This window comes from Desmodus rotundus, chromosome 10 (assembly GCF_022682495.2).
Source record: "Desmodus rotundus isolate HL8 chromosome 10, HLdesRot8A.1, whole genome shotgun sequence".
Taxonomy (NCBI): domain Eukaryota; kingdom Metazoa; phylum Chordata; class Mammalia; order Chiroptera; family Phyllostomidae; genus Desmodus; species Desmodus rotundus.
In genome coordinates, this window is record NC_071396.1 from 22,558,872 (window position 1) to 22,571,712 (window position 12,841).

The following is a 12,841-nucleotide window of genomic DNA, read 5'->3' on the forward strand; positions in this document are numbered from 1 at the left end:
AGATGGAATGCTAAATATTAGTCAGCCAGAAAGCGGGAAGAGAGGAAAACGGAGAAAAAGGGAGAAATAGAAAACAAAGAGCAAGACCGTAGGTTGGCGCAGTTATCTTGATAGTGATGTTAAATGCAAGTGGCCTAATGCTCCGATCGAAAGGCAGAAATTGTCAGACTAGGTTTAAAAAAGGCCCCTATGATAAGGAGTCTGTAAGAAGTGCACCTTAAATACAACATAGAGAAGAGATGAGCCAGCTTGGGCCAGCTGCCTTCAATTTTCCCTGAATCCACAGGGCTGGGGACATAGCAATGTGCCGAGTTTATGATGCCCAGGGGTGTCACTCTGGTCTGTGCAGCTTCTCAAGCTGTCTTTACTTTCAGCAGGAGAGTGTTCAGGGACAGAATGTTCCAGCAGCTCCAGGGATGGTGCTGAGTCAGAGGGAGACCATTGAGGAAGCAATTTCAGGTACTTTGCAATTTAACATTTGAATGTTTTCCAATTGCTTCAGACGTACAGGTTCATTCACCTTGAACTACAGTGACCCATCGGGATGGAGTTTATTCTATGCTCTCAGTCCTGTCTGCAGGCTTCCCACACTGACGGGGGTTTGTCAAAGTCCAGCCCCCGGGCAGTATGACTCTGAGGGCATCTGGGGGTGTGACCTGAGGGGGCCCAGGTAATAGAGTGACTCTGAGGGCCCGGGAGGCTGTAGCTGTGAGGGGAAGCTGGGGAGGGCGGGTCAGTTGAAGCGGTTGAAGCGCACTTGTATTTCTTCCCCATACTCGGGTCTCCAGAGTGCTGTGTTCTTCCCGGGTAATCGGGCACAGATGCTCCTGTTAGAACTGGTGCCTGCTGTTCCTCATCTCCGGGCTCTGGGGCGTCTCCTGGGGCAGACAGCGGGCCCCAGTGCCCACCCCCGCCTCCTGTTTTCCAGATCCGAGATGGTGGGGCTCTGGCAGCAGGTGCGCGGAGGAGGACCCCAGGGCCCCTTGCCGGAGGGAGAAAACGCCACCTGTGGCCTCTTGCAGCCCCAAAGTCACTCTAGCTTTTAGACGCATAGAAGCCCTGTTGTCAGTTTTCCCTACAAAACGCTTCTTCCCCTGTTGTCTTTAGAACTGAGCAGAAGCCCCTAAATGGGGCAGTTCGGGGCCTGGAGGGTTTAGTGCACAAAGCGGGTGAGGCAAACCAGCGGTCTCCGCGGGCGTGATGCTTCTCAGGCCCCCCACCCCAGGCCTCCCACTCCACACCTCCAGCCCCTCTGTGGGGAGAGCCCTCGCCAAGCTCAGCGCCCAGGCAGCCACCAAGATGTGGAGGCAGAAAAAGAAAGACTTGAATCTCTGGAAGCAAATGATCTGAGATGTGATTTCCTCGGGTTTCTTGGGAGAAAAAGGTCCTACTCACAGGCCCCCCGCCACGCCACAGCCTGTTTCTGGAAATCCAGGCCTGACCGGCCCTGAGCACCCTGGGCCGGGCTGCGGGCTGGCCTCCTGGCCCTGATGGGCTCCCTGCTGTTATCAAGGGCTTGCCTTTGGTGAACACTCTGCCCCCACACGACCCTCCCTCCCTCCCTTCCCCACCTCTGCAAGTTTGGAAGCAGGCCTGCCAGTTTGAGCATCCTTTTGGCAGGAGAGGTGGGGATTTTTACTTTTCCACCGAAGGGCCTGCCAGTGAATACTTCGGCAGCCGGAACCTGGCTGTCAGGGAGAACAGAGGCAATAGTTTCCCAGGACGGGATGAGCAAGAAGAGCTTTTCCAGTGAGGTCCAAGCTCCCGAGCTCTGTGCCACCGACGCCCCCCGCATCATTGACACTGACCCCTCCGTGAGCCCCGCCTGGCCTGGCCTGGCCACGTCCCAGGGACTGAGGAGGACAAGCCAAGCAAGCTTCAGAGGAAAAGGCATACAAAGCCTTCTTCCTCGCCACGTGGACGCCGTTAGGTTTGCAGGGCATTGTCTCATCTCCCTCACCGCAAAACATCTTCTACAGATGCTGAAGCGACACATCGCTAGTGTCTTGGTGCCTGGGGTCACCTGACCGGGGGAGGTCGTTGAGGGCCTTAGATGGAGTGTGCCGGGCAGTGTCTGCTGTCTCCTGGGCAGGGCTGGCGTGGGGCAGGGGCTGACAGTGGCTCTGTCCCCTGGCCCACACCCACTCAGCTCTGTGCCGGACCCTTGGGCTCGCCGCCGTTCAATGGGCCCGGTCCTCAGCCCTCGGCCGGACTTCCTGGCGGAGGGGCTGCAGCTCATGCTGGAAGTCGCGGTGGGAAACACAGACTTTAGATTCAAACGGACAGGGTTCAGATCTGTCTCTTTTCCACCCCAGCAAAGGCTTCTCATTTCTCTCTGACTCTCTCTCTCTCTAACTTCTTCTTTGGTGTCCTAACGCCAGGCCCCTAGGTGCCCTCTCTTCACACTCCTTTTCTTGTAAACGCCTGCATTTTCAGCCACACGTCCGAATCAGTACCTTCCAGGCCACCAGCTCTGCCACGTCACTGGGGACCCACTCCCCTTTCTGGTCAGGTGATTGCACACTCATTGTTCACGACCTCCACTCTCAGGTGGGAACAGGCTCCTCGTCCCACTTTGTGCGTTTTGCTGGTGGCCCCATTGCCGGCTCTAACCCGCATTTTGGATGTGGGCCCCTCCTCCCCCTTGTGCTGTGGTGCTTGTCCCCCTTCTCCTCCCTCGAGCCTGGGCCTGGCCCGCCGCTGTACTCCAGAAGGTCATGGAGACACGAACCAGTCATCCTTCTCTGTGCCACTTCCACCCTTTTGCAAAGACACTGTTACAATTCCTGCATTTGTGGAGCGAGGGGACGGGGCACCAGGCGGCTTGTATTTGCCTGGGTTACGTCACTGGCAAGGCTGGGGGCAGCGCCAGGGTGGTTAGGATGTGAGGGTGGGGAGAGACAGACAGACAGACAGACTGAGGAACCAAATCCTCTTTCTTCCTCCTTGACCGTGAAAAGCATCCTCACACCCTGGTGAATGGACAAAGAAGACTTGGCCTTGGCCTTGTAACATCCTCACGTGTTCCTTTTAACTCCTACAATCCTGGCCAAGTTCTTTCCAAGAAAACGATCTCACTGATCTCAGTGAAAGGCTTATTTTTCAAGTGCACATTTCATTTTCCATTATTTAATAGACACATAATGCCTTGCAGCTTCCTACTAAGTGACCTCAGGCAGGGCGGCTGTATGTATTGTTCCGATTCGTGTGCTCAACTCCATAAATCTCTATGTGTTTCTTTCAGAGTTATGGACACAGAAATACATTGGAGAGTGTGTGCCTGCAGTTTGGCTTGTTTTAGGAAGTTTTCGTCTGGGAAGTCAATGCTCCGTGACTTAGGAGTGGGGGCCACCAGGGAGGGGGAGCAGTGATTCTGTGCCCTCCTTGCAGGTGGAGTCAGACGTGGGCGGGAGGGGCCCTGGGTGGGAGACCGCGTTAAAGGAAAATCACGCATGACTCTTGGTGAAGACAGTAAGGCAGACTTCCTTCAGGCCCACAGCAATAGGTATAGGCCCCCGGCAATGGGGTTCTGTGGCGGGAGGGGGATTGGAATGAACTCTGAATGCAACTGGGAAAAGTGGGAATTTGTAGACAAGGGGCAGGGCGGGGAGGTCAGAGGCCAGAACACCACCAAGAGGAGCCATCAGGGGTTCTTCAGGGTACACCAGCCTAACGGGATTCCTGCTGGAGGCAGGCGAGGGCCGTCAGACATCACCTGGGGATGGTGGGGGCCGAGGCACCTGAGCAGGTATTGATGGTGAGTGGATATTGAGGATGGAGGATTCTGCTAAACTGGCTAAACTGGCTTAGCAGGATTCTTGCTAAAATCCCACAAGAACGCACAAGTCCACAGAGGAGGCCTGGCTGGGTGGGAGATCCCAAGAAGCCTTCTTAGAGTTTGGTCCAGGAGGGACTCTTTGTGTATGAGGAGGTGCGACGATCTGGCTTTGTTATTTACATTTTAAAAGTGATGTCCCCAGAGCTTTCAGAGCCGTGGTCCTTGACGAGAGACAGACACTTAGGACGTGCTGGGAGGCCCTAGTCCCCGGATTCAGGCAGGAACACCGACAAATCTTGGAAAGAGTCTGAAGTTCCACCTCAGCGGTGTCTGGGAGGAGGCTCTGCTCAGACTTGGCCTTGACTTCCAAATCTACCCACGGTCTTGCTGAAATGCAAACAGCTCGACAGCTCCAGTGGGGCTTAAGCAGAGGGGACTCACCCAGTGACCAGCATTCCCACCTTCAGGAACAGGGGGCAAGAACCTTCTGGAGAATCCCGATCAAGATGTAATAACAAGAAACTGAAGACTCTACACAACAGTGATGGCAGTTTCTCAGGAAGTGGACTTCCGTTTGGAAAGAAGAGAGGGGAAAAAGTTGCAAGTAAGCTTTTATAATATGAGAAAATGTTAATTAATTAAATCCCCTTGGCTCCCTTTCCCAGAAGTGGGGCCTCAATCTTCGCATCAACGAGGACAGCTATTATAAAAATAATACAAACATAATACAAAAATAAGGAATATTGCAAGTGTTGGCGAGGATGTGGAGAAATTTTAGCCCCCCTATATTGCCTGTGGGGGGTGTAAAATAGTGTAGCCACAGCAGAAACGGTCTTGGCTGCTCCTGAGAGTCAAGCGCAGGATTACCATTAATCCAGCAATTCCGCTTCTGGGTTAATACCCAACAGAACTGAAAACAGAGACCCAGTCAAATATGTGTGCACCCATATTCACAGCAGCATTATTCACAATAGCCAAAAACCAAGACACCCCCCCAAAAGAGGGAAACACCCCAAATCTCCATTAACAGATGAATGGATAAAGACAGTGGACGGTGAAATATTGAGCCACAAAAAGGAAGGAGATTCTGACACTTGCTACAACGTGGAGGAACCTCAAAAACACAACACTAAGTGAAATAAGCCAGACACACAAGGATGAAAATTGTTTTGTTCCACTTCCGGGAGGTACCTAGAATAGTCAAGTTCACAAAGACAGAAAGTAGAACAGAGTTCACCTGGGACTGGGAGTTACTGTTTGATGGATGGAGAATTTCTCCCTCCCCCTCCCCTCCCCCTCCCTCCCTCTGGCTGCCTCTCCCTCCTGCTCCCTCTCTCTGCTGTCCTCCCCCCATCTCTCCCAGCCAGCCCCCTCCCCCTTTCAGACGGGAACAGCAGAGGTGGCACTGGGAAAATGCCGCAGGCGGGCGTCAGTAGCAAGCACAGCCCACCGCCAGTTCACAGCTGCGGAGCCCACAAGGCGTGTGCGCTGCTGCCTGGCAGGCAGCCCGGGCTCTCGGCAGAGTGGTGCTTTGTCACCGCCAATGACCCCGCGCACTGAACTGAGTGGCACCCACGCCCCCTGCGCCCCTGCCCACCGGGTCACATGCTCTGGCCCTCAGGACGCTGTGTGGCTCTGCACAGGACAGGGCAGAGAGGAGACAGGACAGGCTCCCCAGGGCAGAAAAAGGCGCCCGTGCGTGGGGGCCTGGGGCTCCCTTCTGGTAAGGCCCCAGGGGGTTGGTCTAAGGACCTGTGGGAAAGATGTCCACTCCCTGGGTTCGGTGCAAGCTCTTCGGATGTGACCACAGGGCTGTGGCGGATGCCAGGCCCGGGGACAGCCCTGTGGGGAGAGGCAGAGAAGGTGGGTCATCGCTGCTGGACCACATGCTGCCCCTGTTCTAGCTTGGGGCTCGTGGAAGCCTTCGTTCAGAGAATGTTTCCCCTTATATTGTCCTTCACTGTGGACTTGCCACGCTACAGTGTATCAAACACGGCCATCACGTATGCACAGGAATTTCAGCCTGTCGTCCCCCATGCTGTGTGCGTCCGGGAAAGTTAGGCCACAGGAGAGCTGAGACACACTGATGGTCGACAGCCACCATTGGGGCTAAGCTGGCCAGGTGAGCAGGTAGCAGCCGCTGGCAGCGGGGAGGTCCACACACACGACACCTGTGCTCCTCCGGACCCTGGGATCCCCCCCGGGGAACACCATCCCTCAAGTGCAAAGCTTTCCTCTCCCTTAGAAATGGGCACAGGGGAGATTTTCTAAGTGTCATTAGTGCCCTGGCTGGTGTGGCTCGGTTAGTTGGAGCGTCATCCCATAAACCGAAGGGTCACGGGTTCGTTTCCTGGTTGGGGCACACGCCTGAGTGTGTGTGTGAGAGGCAACCCATCGGTGTTTCTGCCTCACATCCACGTTTCTCGCCCTCCTCTCTCCCTGCCTTCCCCTCTCTCTAAAATCAATAAGCACATCCTTGGATGAGGATACACAGAATACGTGTCATTAGTCACACAGAATATTTTCCAGGTCATTCTGGAGCACCACCAACTCTCATCGGGAAGGATGTCACTTCCTCCAGCAGGGGCTCGAGCATTTCTCTCCAGCTTTTGCTTGAGCAGGAAGCAGATGACCATTCTTTCAAGCTGCTCCTCCACCGGCTCGTGAGCCCCTCTGAGCCTCAGATTAGGTTGTTTCAAAACCTGTTTTATGGGGAGGAGAAAACCAAACTTCTAGGATCGTCTGATATTAAGCAAGCTCTTTATAAAGTGTGACTGATACTTTGAATGAATAGAATGACATCAGAAGGCGACCTTCTGTTTGTCGCCCAGGGCAGTCACCGAGGAGGTCCCTCCCTGGCCCCGGAGAGGTCGGGCAGGCCCCCCACCCCCGTGGGCTTCCCTGGGGAAAGAGGACTACGGAGGCTGGAGCTCGTGAAACACACTCTCCGTTCAGGAATCACGATGTCCCGTCCAAGGTCTGGGTGGGCAGTCGAGGCCAGATCCACTGACCATAGTGGCCCTGCTGAGTGTCCACGTGGCTGTTCAGTGGCTGAACCTCACCCTGCAGTCTAGATGCCGACATATTTCACCCAACCGAGCCGACATCTCTGTTACTGAAAAGTTGAAAATCAATGGACAGATGACCCAAGCCGTTGTCTCTGTCACTGAAAAGGTAGAAGTGGAGGGACAGATGAACCCACTTAGACTCGCTCGAGCAGAGCCCAGCCTGTGCTTTGCTGAGCTGACGGCCAGCGCCCTGGATGAGAACCCCCGGCCCGCGGAAGATGGGCGACGACTGCACTTCACCTTGAGACCGAGAAACACAAGCACGGACCATCGTTTTGACCCATTTAACAAAACCTGTCGACGTTGATTAATTTAGTGTCATTTACCTGTTTTCTCTCTGGTGTCTGTACCTGCATCTCACCTCACAGATCAGTTACTTCTCATTAATGGCTCTATTAAGGGATAATTTCAATACTCAACATGCTCCCCTTGTGAAGTTTACAAACAAACGCTTTTCATGCCTTTTCGTGACCCCACGGGGGTTGTATGGTCGTCACCACCAGCTGCTTTTAGGACTTCCCCGTCGCCCAGGAAGTTCCCTTGGCTCTTCGCTGTTAATACCCCCCGCCCCCACTTCAGCCCAAGGGACTGCGACCCGCTTCTCGTCTCCATAGATTTGCCTTTTCTAGGAGTCTGGTGTAAATGGTGGGTGCAATGAGCATGCGTCAGCGGCCGATTGTACAGTATTTGCAATAACCCTGTGTCCGTCGCTGGGGAGCTTGGGGAAGCGCCGGGAAGTGAGGGGGCGACTTGCTGCTCCCGCATCTGTAGCCGAGTCAACGGACAGGGTTCTGATGAAGCTCCGCTTTGAACTTGATCTTCATGCCAACCCCCTGCCTCCTTCCCTCGCTGCACGCCCCTCCACGCCGCCTCATCTGCCACAAGGATGCTCGTAAGAACCCGAGGCCTGGCATTTGTTGAGCCAGCAGCTTATCGTTTATTTTGCATTCCTCCCACTGGGTGGGGTTTCCGGTTGGGGGACGGGAGCCAGAGCAAGGCTCCTCCCGCTTCGTCCCACCGCGGCGGAGAGGCATGAAGGCCAGTCTGACCTGGAACTGGGCTCCCAGGGGAGAAGTAGCACTGCTCGGGCTTTTCTGTCCCGAGAGCTTTGGGGACAGACTGTCTGGAGCAGACAGAGACTGTCTAGCTCTCAGCGGAGAGGTGGAGAGTTCCACATTGCCCCACTCTTACCAGTGGGCACCCAGGATCCCCTGATGTTGGCCCCAGGGAGGAAACACACCCATGGTGGAGAAAATGCTCAGTTACGGCCCCACGCCGTCCCTTCTTGTGTCAGGCCACAGCCACATTTATAGAGCCAATGACCAAAGCTGTGTGAAAGCCAGGGCTCTGTGCGCTGGACCTTTGAGTAATTACTCCTGGGCGGAGGTGGGGGAAGTGCAGGAAGGAGCTGGCAGAGATGCCTGGACCTGGACGTAGGGCATGGCAGGTGGCCTCAGCCATCTCGGGGCGGTGACCTCACGAAGAGGCAGCACGAAGTCAGACAGCACCGCAGAGTCCACTGCAGTCTTCCGAGCTCAGGACACAGTGGGGGGTTGTAGGGCAGGAAGAGGGGCTTGAGGGCTCTGCACCAGGAGACCTACTGAAGTTCACAGCCCAAAAGTCGAGTCCCAGCTGGACGGGCTGCTTCTCACCAGGGAGGACTCAGATGTTCATCGTCAGGGTGATGAACTGGGAGCAAAAAGAAACCGAGAGGAGGAGAGATTGCAGGCGGGTGAGCCTCCATCTGCCTCCCACCCCAGGAACGGCCCCGGTTCGTTCCTGCCACAGGACCGCCTCCCCGACCCCTCTGCCTTCAGACAGGGACTTTTGCCTCAAGGGGCAACATTTAAAAAATGGGTTCTCAGCCCTTTGCATTTCCCAGAGCTCCTGAGCCTTTTCTGAATGAGCTTAGGTCAAGTGCAGACAGTGAGAGAGTGAACTGTGCTTTCTCCCATGCATTCCAGCAGCCTCCCGGAGGCACGGAGGAGGGCCACCTAAGGAGCATTTTCCTCCTGACGAGGGGTCCCCTCACCTTGACAGAGAGGTGACCCCCATCACAGGGGCTGCGTGAGAGGGGAGCTATTCCTTACCTCTTCCACCCCGAGTCCCTTGTGCCCCACTTCCCACCAGCTTTCTCATCACCATGTGGTACCTGGGGGCAACAGGTTTCCAGTGAACATGTTTTTTCTCTCCTCTCTGCCACACCGCCCCCTCACCCCGGGCACAGCCTGAGCCAAGGCCAGGGTCATGGAAGGCAGCCACACAGACTCTTTCAGCAGGGAAGGTGCCGGTGAGGCCGGCTCAGGCAGAGAGAGTCTCTGTGCCCTGGGTTGCATTCAGAATGGTGGCTCTCGAACGTGGCTGCACACTGGACTCACCGGGGAATTTAATCCACATCAGTGCTGGGTCCCAGCACCTGAGATCTGGATTGGATGTGTCTGGGGCATGGCCAGGGCAGGGGGCGGGGGTTAAAATCTCCCCAGGAGATGCTAATGCACAGGAGGAGTGGAGCAGGTTGGAATGGGAGGGAGAGGACGCAGATTTGTCTTGTTGTCTTGGAGGGCGGTTAACTCTGGGCCAGGGGCAAGAACTCAGGTCTGCTGAGTCAGTGGGCAGGAGAGAGCTCATCCAGCCCCCACGCCAGTGGAGATTTAGGTGAGAAATGACACCTTGAACCTGAAGCGATGGAATGCTTCTCCCACCACTTTGAGTCTTTGGCCAAGGAGCCATTGAGTACCAAGCCTGTCTGCTCCCCTCTCACTGTGGACAGGTGGCAGCTGTCACACTTGCTTCACACTTATTAGTGGCAAAGCCTTGAAGTGAAGGAGGAGTAAAGGCGGGCCCAGCGGTCCTCTCATTTCCGGCGGAGACCAGTGTGGGTTTGCACACCTGTCTTGGGAATCCTGGGTATTTATAGCCCATCAGTCAGAGGAGGTGTTTGTACGAACGTGTTGTTGGAGGGAAAGGTGAGAGAGGATGCGCGGAAGAAAAACGCCCAGCTTCTGGTCCCAGCATACTTCTAATGTCTCCAGGGGCCTGGGCTAGGCACACGGGGACATTAGGGACGAGTCAACATGATAAATTGCCAAATTGTACGATGCAGCGTTAACCAAATGTCAGGTATAAGTTTAAGGCCCAGATCTCTGTCTGCAAATGGTGAGACCGAGGCAAAGAGCAGGCTGATTGACCAAAATCAGGGCACGGGGGGGGGGGGGGGGTGGGGGGAGACCCCACCCCCTGTCCAGGACACGCTGTCAGCAACCTCTGTATCTCAGAATAGTCAGTAAGTGGTGCCGAAATCCATGGTCACTAGTGAATTTGGAAGGGAGCCGAGGGGGTGGTGTGGGCACGGGAGAAAGAGCTCAGCGTCAGAGCTGGAGAGGGAGACACAGGCTGGCTTCGCACCCTTAGGTCCCTGGAAAGCAGAGCTGGCCAGAACGACACACAGACAGAGAAAGGAAAGCGTGGGACATGGAAGTCACGGGGGCTGTTGAAGGAAAGCGTCCCGTGGTCTGTCCCCGGCCTGTGGGCAAGAGAAGGATTCAGCGGAGTTCTCAAACTTCAGTGTGTTGAGTAGTCCCTGGGGACCCCGCCCAGTGAGACCTGGTTCAGCAGGCCTGGGGTGGGGCCGGAGCCCTGCACTTGCTTGTTTGTCTCACTGAGGCCCAATGGACACGCACCAGTTGCACAGATACAAGGTGTGCCGTGTGTTCATGTGAAACATCCACGTACGGCAATGTGATTGCCGCTGTGGGGTGAGCTCACGGCGCTATCGTGACGATACTTACCACGTCTTTTTTGTAGTGAAAACAGTGAAGACCAGGGCTGAGCAACTCTGAAGGTCCCGACAGAGTGTTGCTGCCAGCAGCCACTCTGCGTTTCTAATTGCTCCCCTAGGTGGAGCCCAGGCGGCTGGTGCTGGGGCCACACGGGCACTGGGGGGAAGCAAGCCATGCCTCCAGCGCCCCTTCCCAGCCTCTGAAACTCCATCAGCCCCCCCCCCCCACCTTTTTGGCTGTCATCAGCCCTTGTCACTGGAAGGAGTGGTGTATTTCTGGGGTTTTTGAGGAGTTTGCACGTGTGTATCCATTCATAGGCACACACACGCCAAGAATTACGAGCCCCAGGGGATGATGGGAGCAAGGGGAAGTGAGCAAATCAGAACGTAGAAGGCAGGCAGGCCAAGGAGCCCGTCTGGCAGAAGGAGGAGAAGGAGGAGGAGGCAGGGTTTGCTAGCTTGCTCTGCTCCAGGTGGCTAATTTCTCCATGCCTCAGTTTCCAGTTCTGCAAAATGGTGCTACTATTAGCGCTTAGCTCACAGGACTATTGTAACAATTATATTGACCGCTAAATGCATAATGCCTTTGAGATATTAGCAATTTTTTTTTGTTTTACCCCCAAAGCTAAATGTTCACCCACACACACATTCAACAAACGTTTATGGAATGTGGACTCGGGGCCTAGACCTGGCTGCATCCCTGAGAGGAAGTCTTGGTCATACCGCGTTTATGTTGAGATGAATGAAGTCCTTGTTCTTTGTACTGAGGGCCTCGAACAGCCCTGATGGGAGACACACGAGAGAGGCATCTTTGCAGGGCCCCGTCCTTCCACAGGCTTAGCTTTTCCCCAGTACCAGGGGCCTTCCGAGAAGCCTGCGGAGGAGCTGCGCCACCTGGTGGCGGTCTTCCATAGCACAGGCCCGACTCCGGCCAGCTGCGGGATTTCTCTGCGGGGTGCGGAGGAAGACAGGGCCCTGGCATTGGGTGGGACGTGTTGTCATCTACAATATGCAGCCAGCTCCTGGATCCAAAACATCTCCCCATCTTAACTCTTTGGGGCTAAGATCCCTCACAATCCGTGGCCTTGCTTCCAGAATAAAAGCACATGTACATGAAGTTTTGCGTGAGTCTTGAAAGTTTATGGGTCCCTTAGGTGAGGGAAAGCTCAGTGAGTGGGGCTACAGGTAGGAGCAGCCAGGGTAGGGTGGGGAGCCCCTCGGAGCTGGATGCTTGGTCTACGGAGACAGTGGCTTTGCTCTCTCAGCCTCAGGCTCCTGTTCAGTCCAAGCGGTAGAGTCAGTCAACCCTGGCTTCACCTGACAGTCACCTGGGACCTTTAATGTACAACAAACTGGGGGAAGAGGCTGTCGTAGAACAAAAGAGACGGAACCCAACAGCCAAATGCAGTGAGTGAGTGGATCGGAGACAGCCAGGCAAACGTAAAAAGCGGACCTGGGGAATTTCAGCATGGACGGGGTCTTAGGGGATGCGAGGACTTGTCCAGGCTTTTTACGTTGTGTAAATTGCATGGGGATTATGCTAAAAACAAGTCTATCTGTTCGAGATAATTACAGACGAAAGGACCGCATTTCTGAGATCTGTTATTAAGTAATTCAGAAAAAGAAGTACGTGTTGGGGAACGTCAGGAAAAGATTACAAGATGATAATTATCGAGGCTGGGTATAAAACGCTGGGACCACCTGGGGAATTTTTACAAATACTAACGCTGTGTGCCACCCCCCACCCCCCATATTCTTCTAATTTAGCTGCTTTACCGAGCAGCCTGGTCATCAAAATGTTGAAGCTCCCCTGGGGATTGTAACGTGTGGCAAAGCTTGAGAAGCACAGGTGGAGGGCTCCTGGGAACTAAGATTATTCTTTCTAGTGAAATGTTTGATTAAAACTTTGTGGAATAAAAAGTTAAAGTAGCCCTGGGTAAAGCCCAGCCTCGGCTCTCTTAAATGTTTCCCAGGTGATGAACCTAGCCTGCGGATCCCAGTAGGTGATGTGAAGTCTGGAGCACCTTCTCCCTAATATTCCTCCATGATCAGAACAAGCTGAGCACCCCCAGGAGACTTAGGAGGACAAGGGCAGTTGAGGGAGAGAAACCATCAAGTCTCACACTCTCTAGGCTGTTTTTGGCCACCCCGTAGGTCTAATAAGTGAGTCTCTCTCAGGAGGGTCTTGGTAAACGCCTCTCACTAACTGCTGGTCCG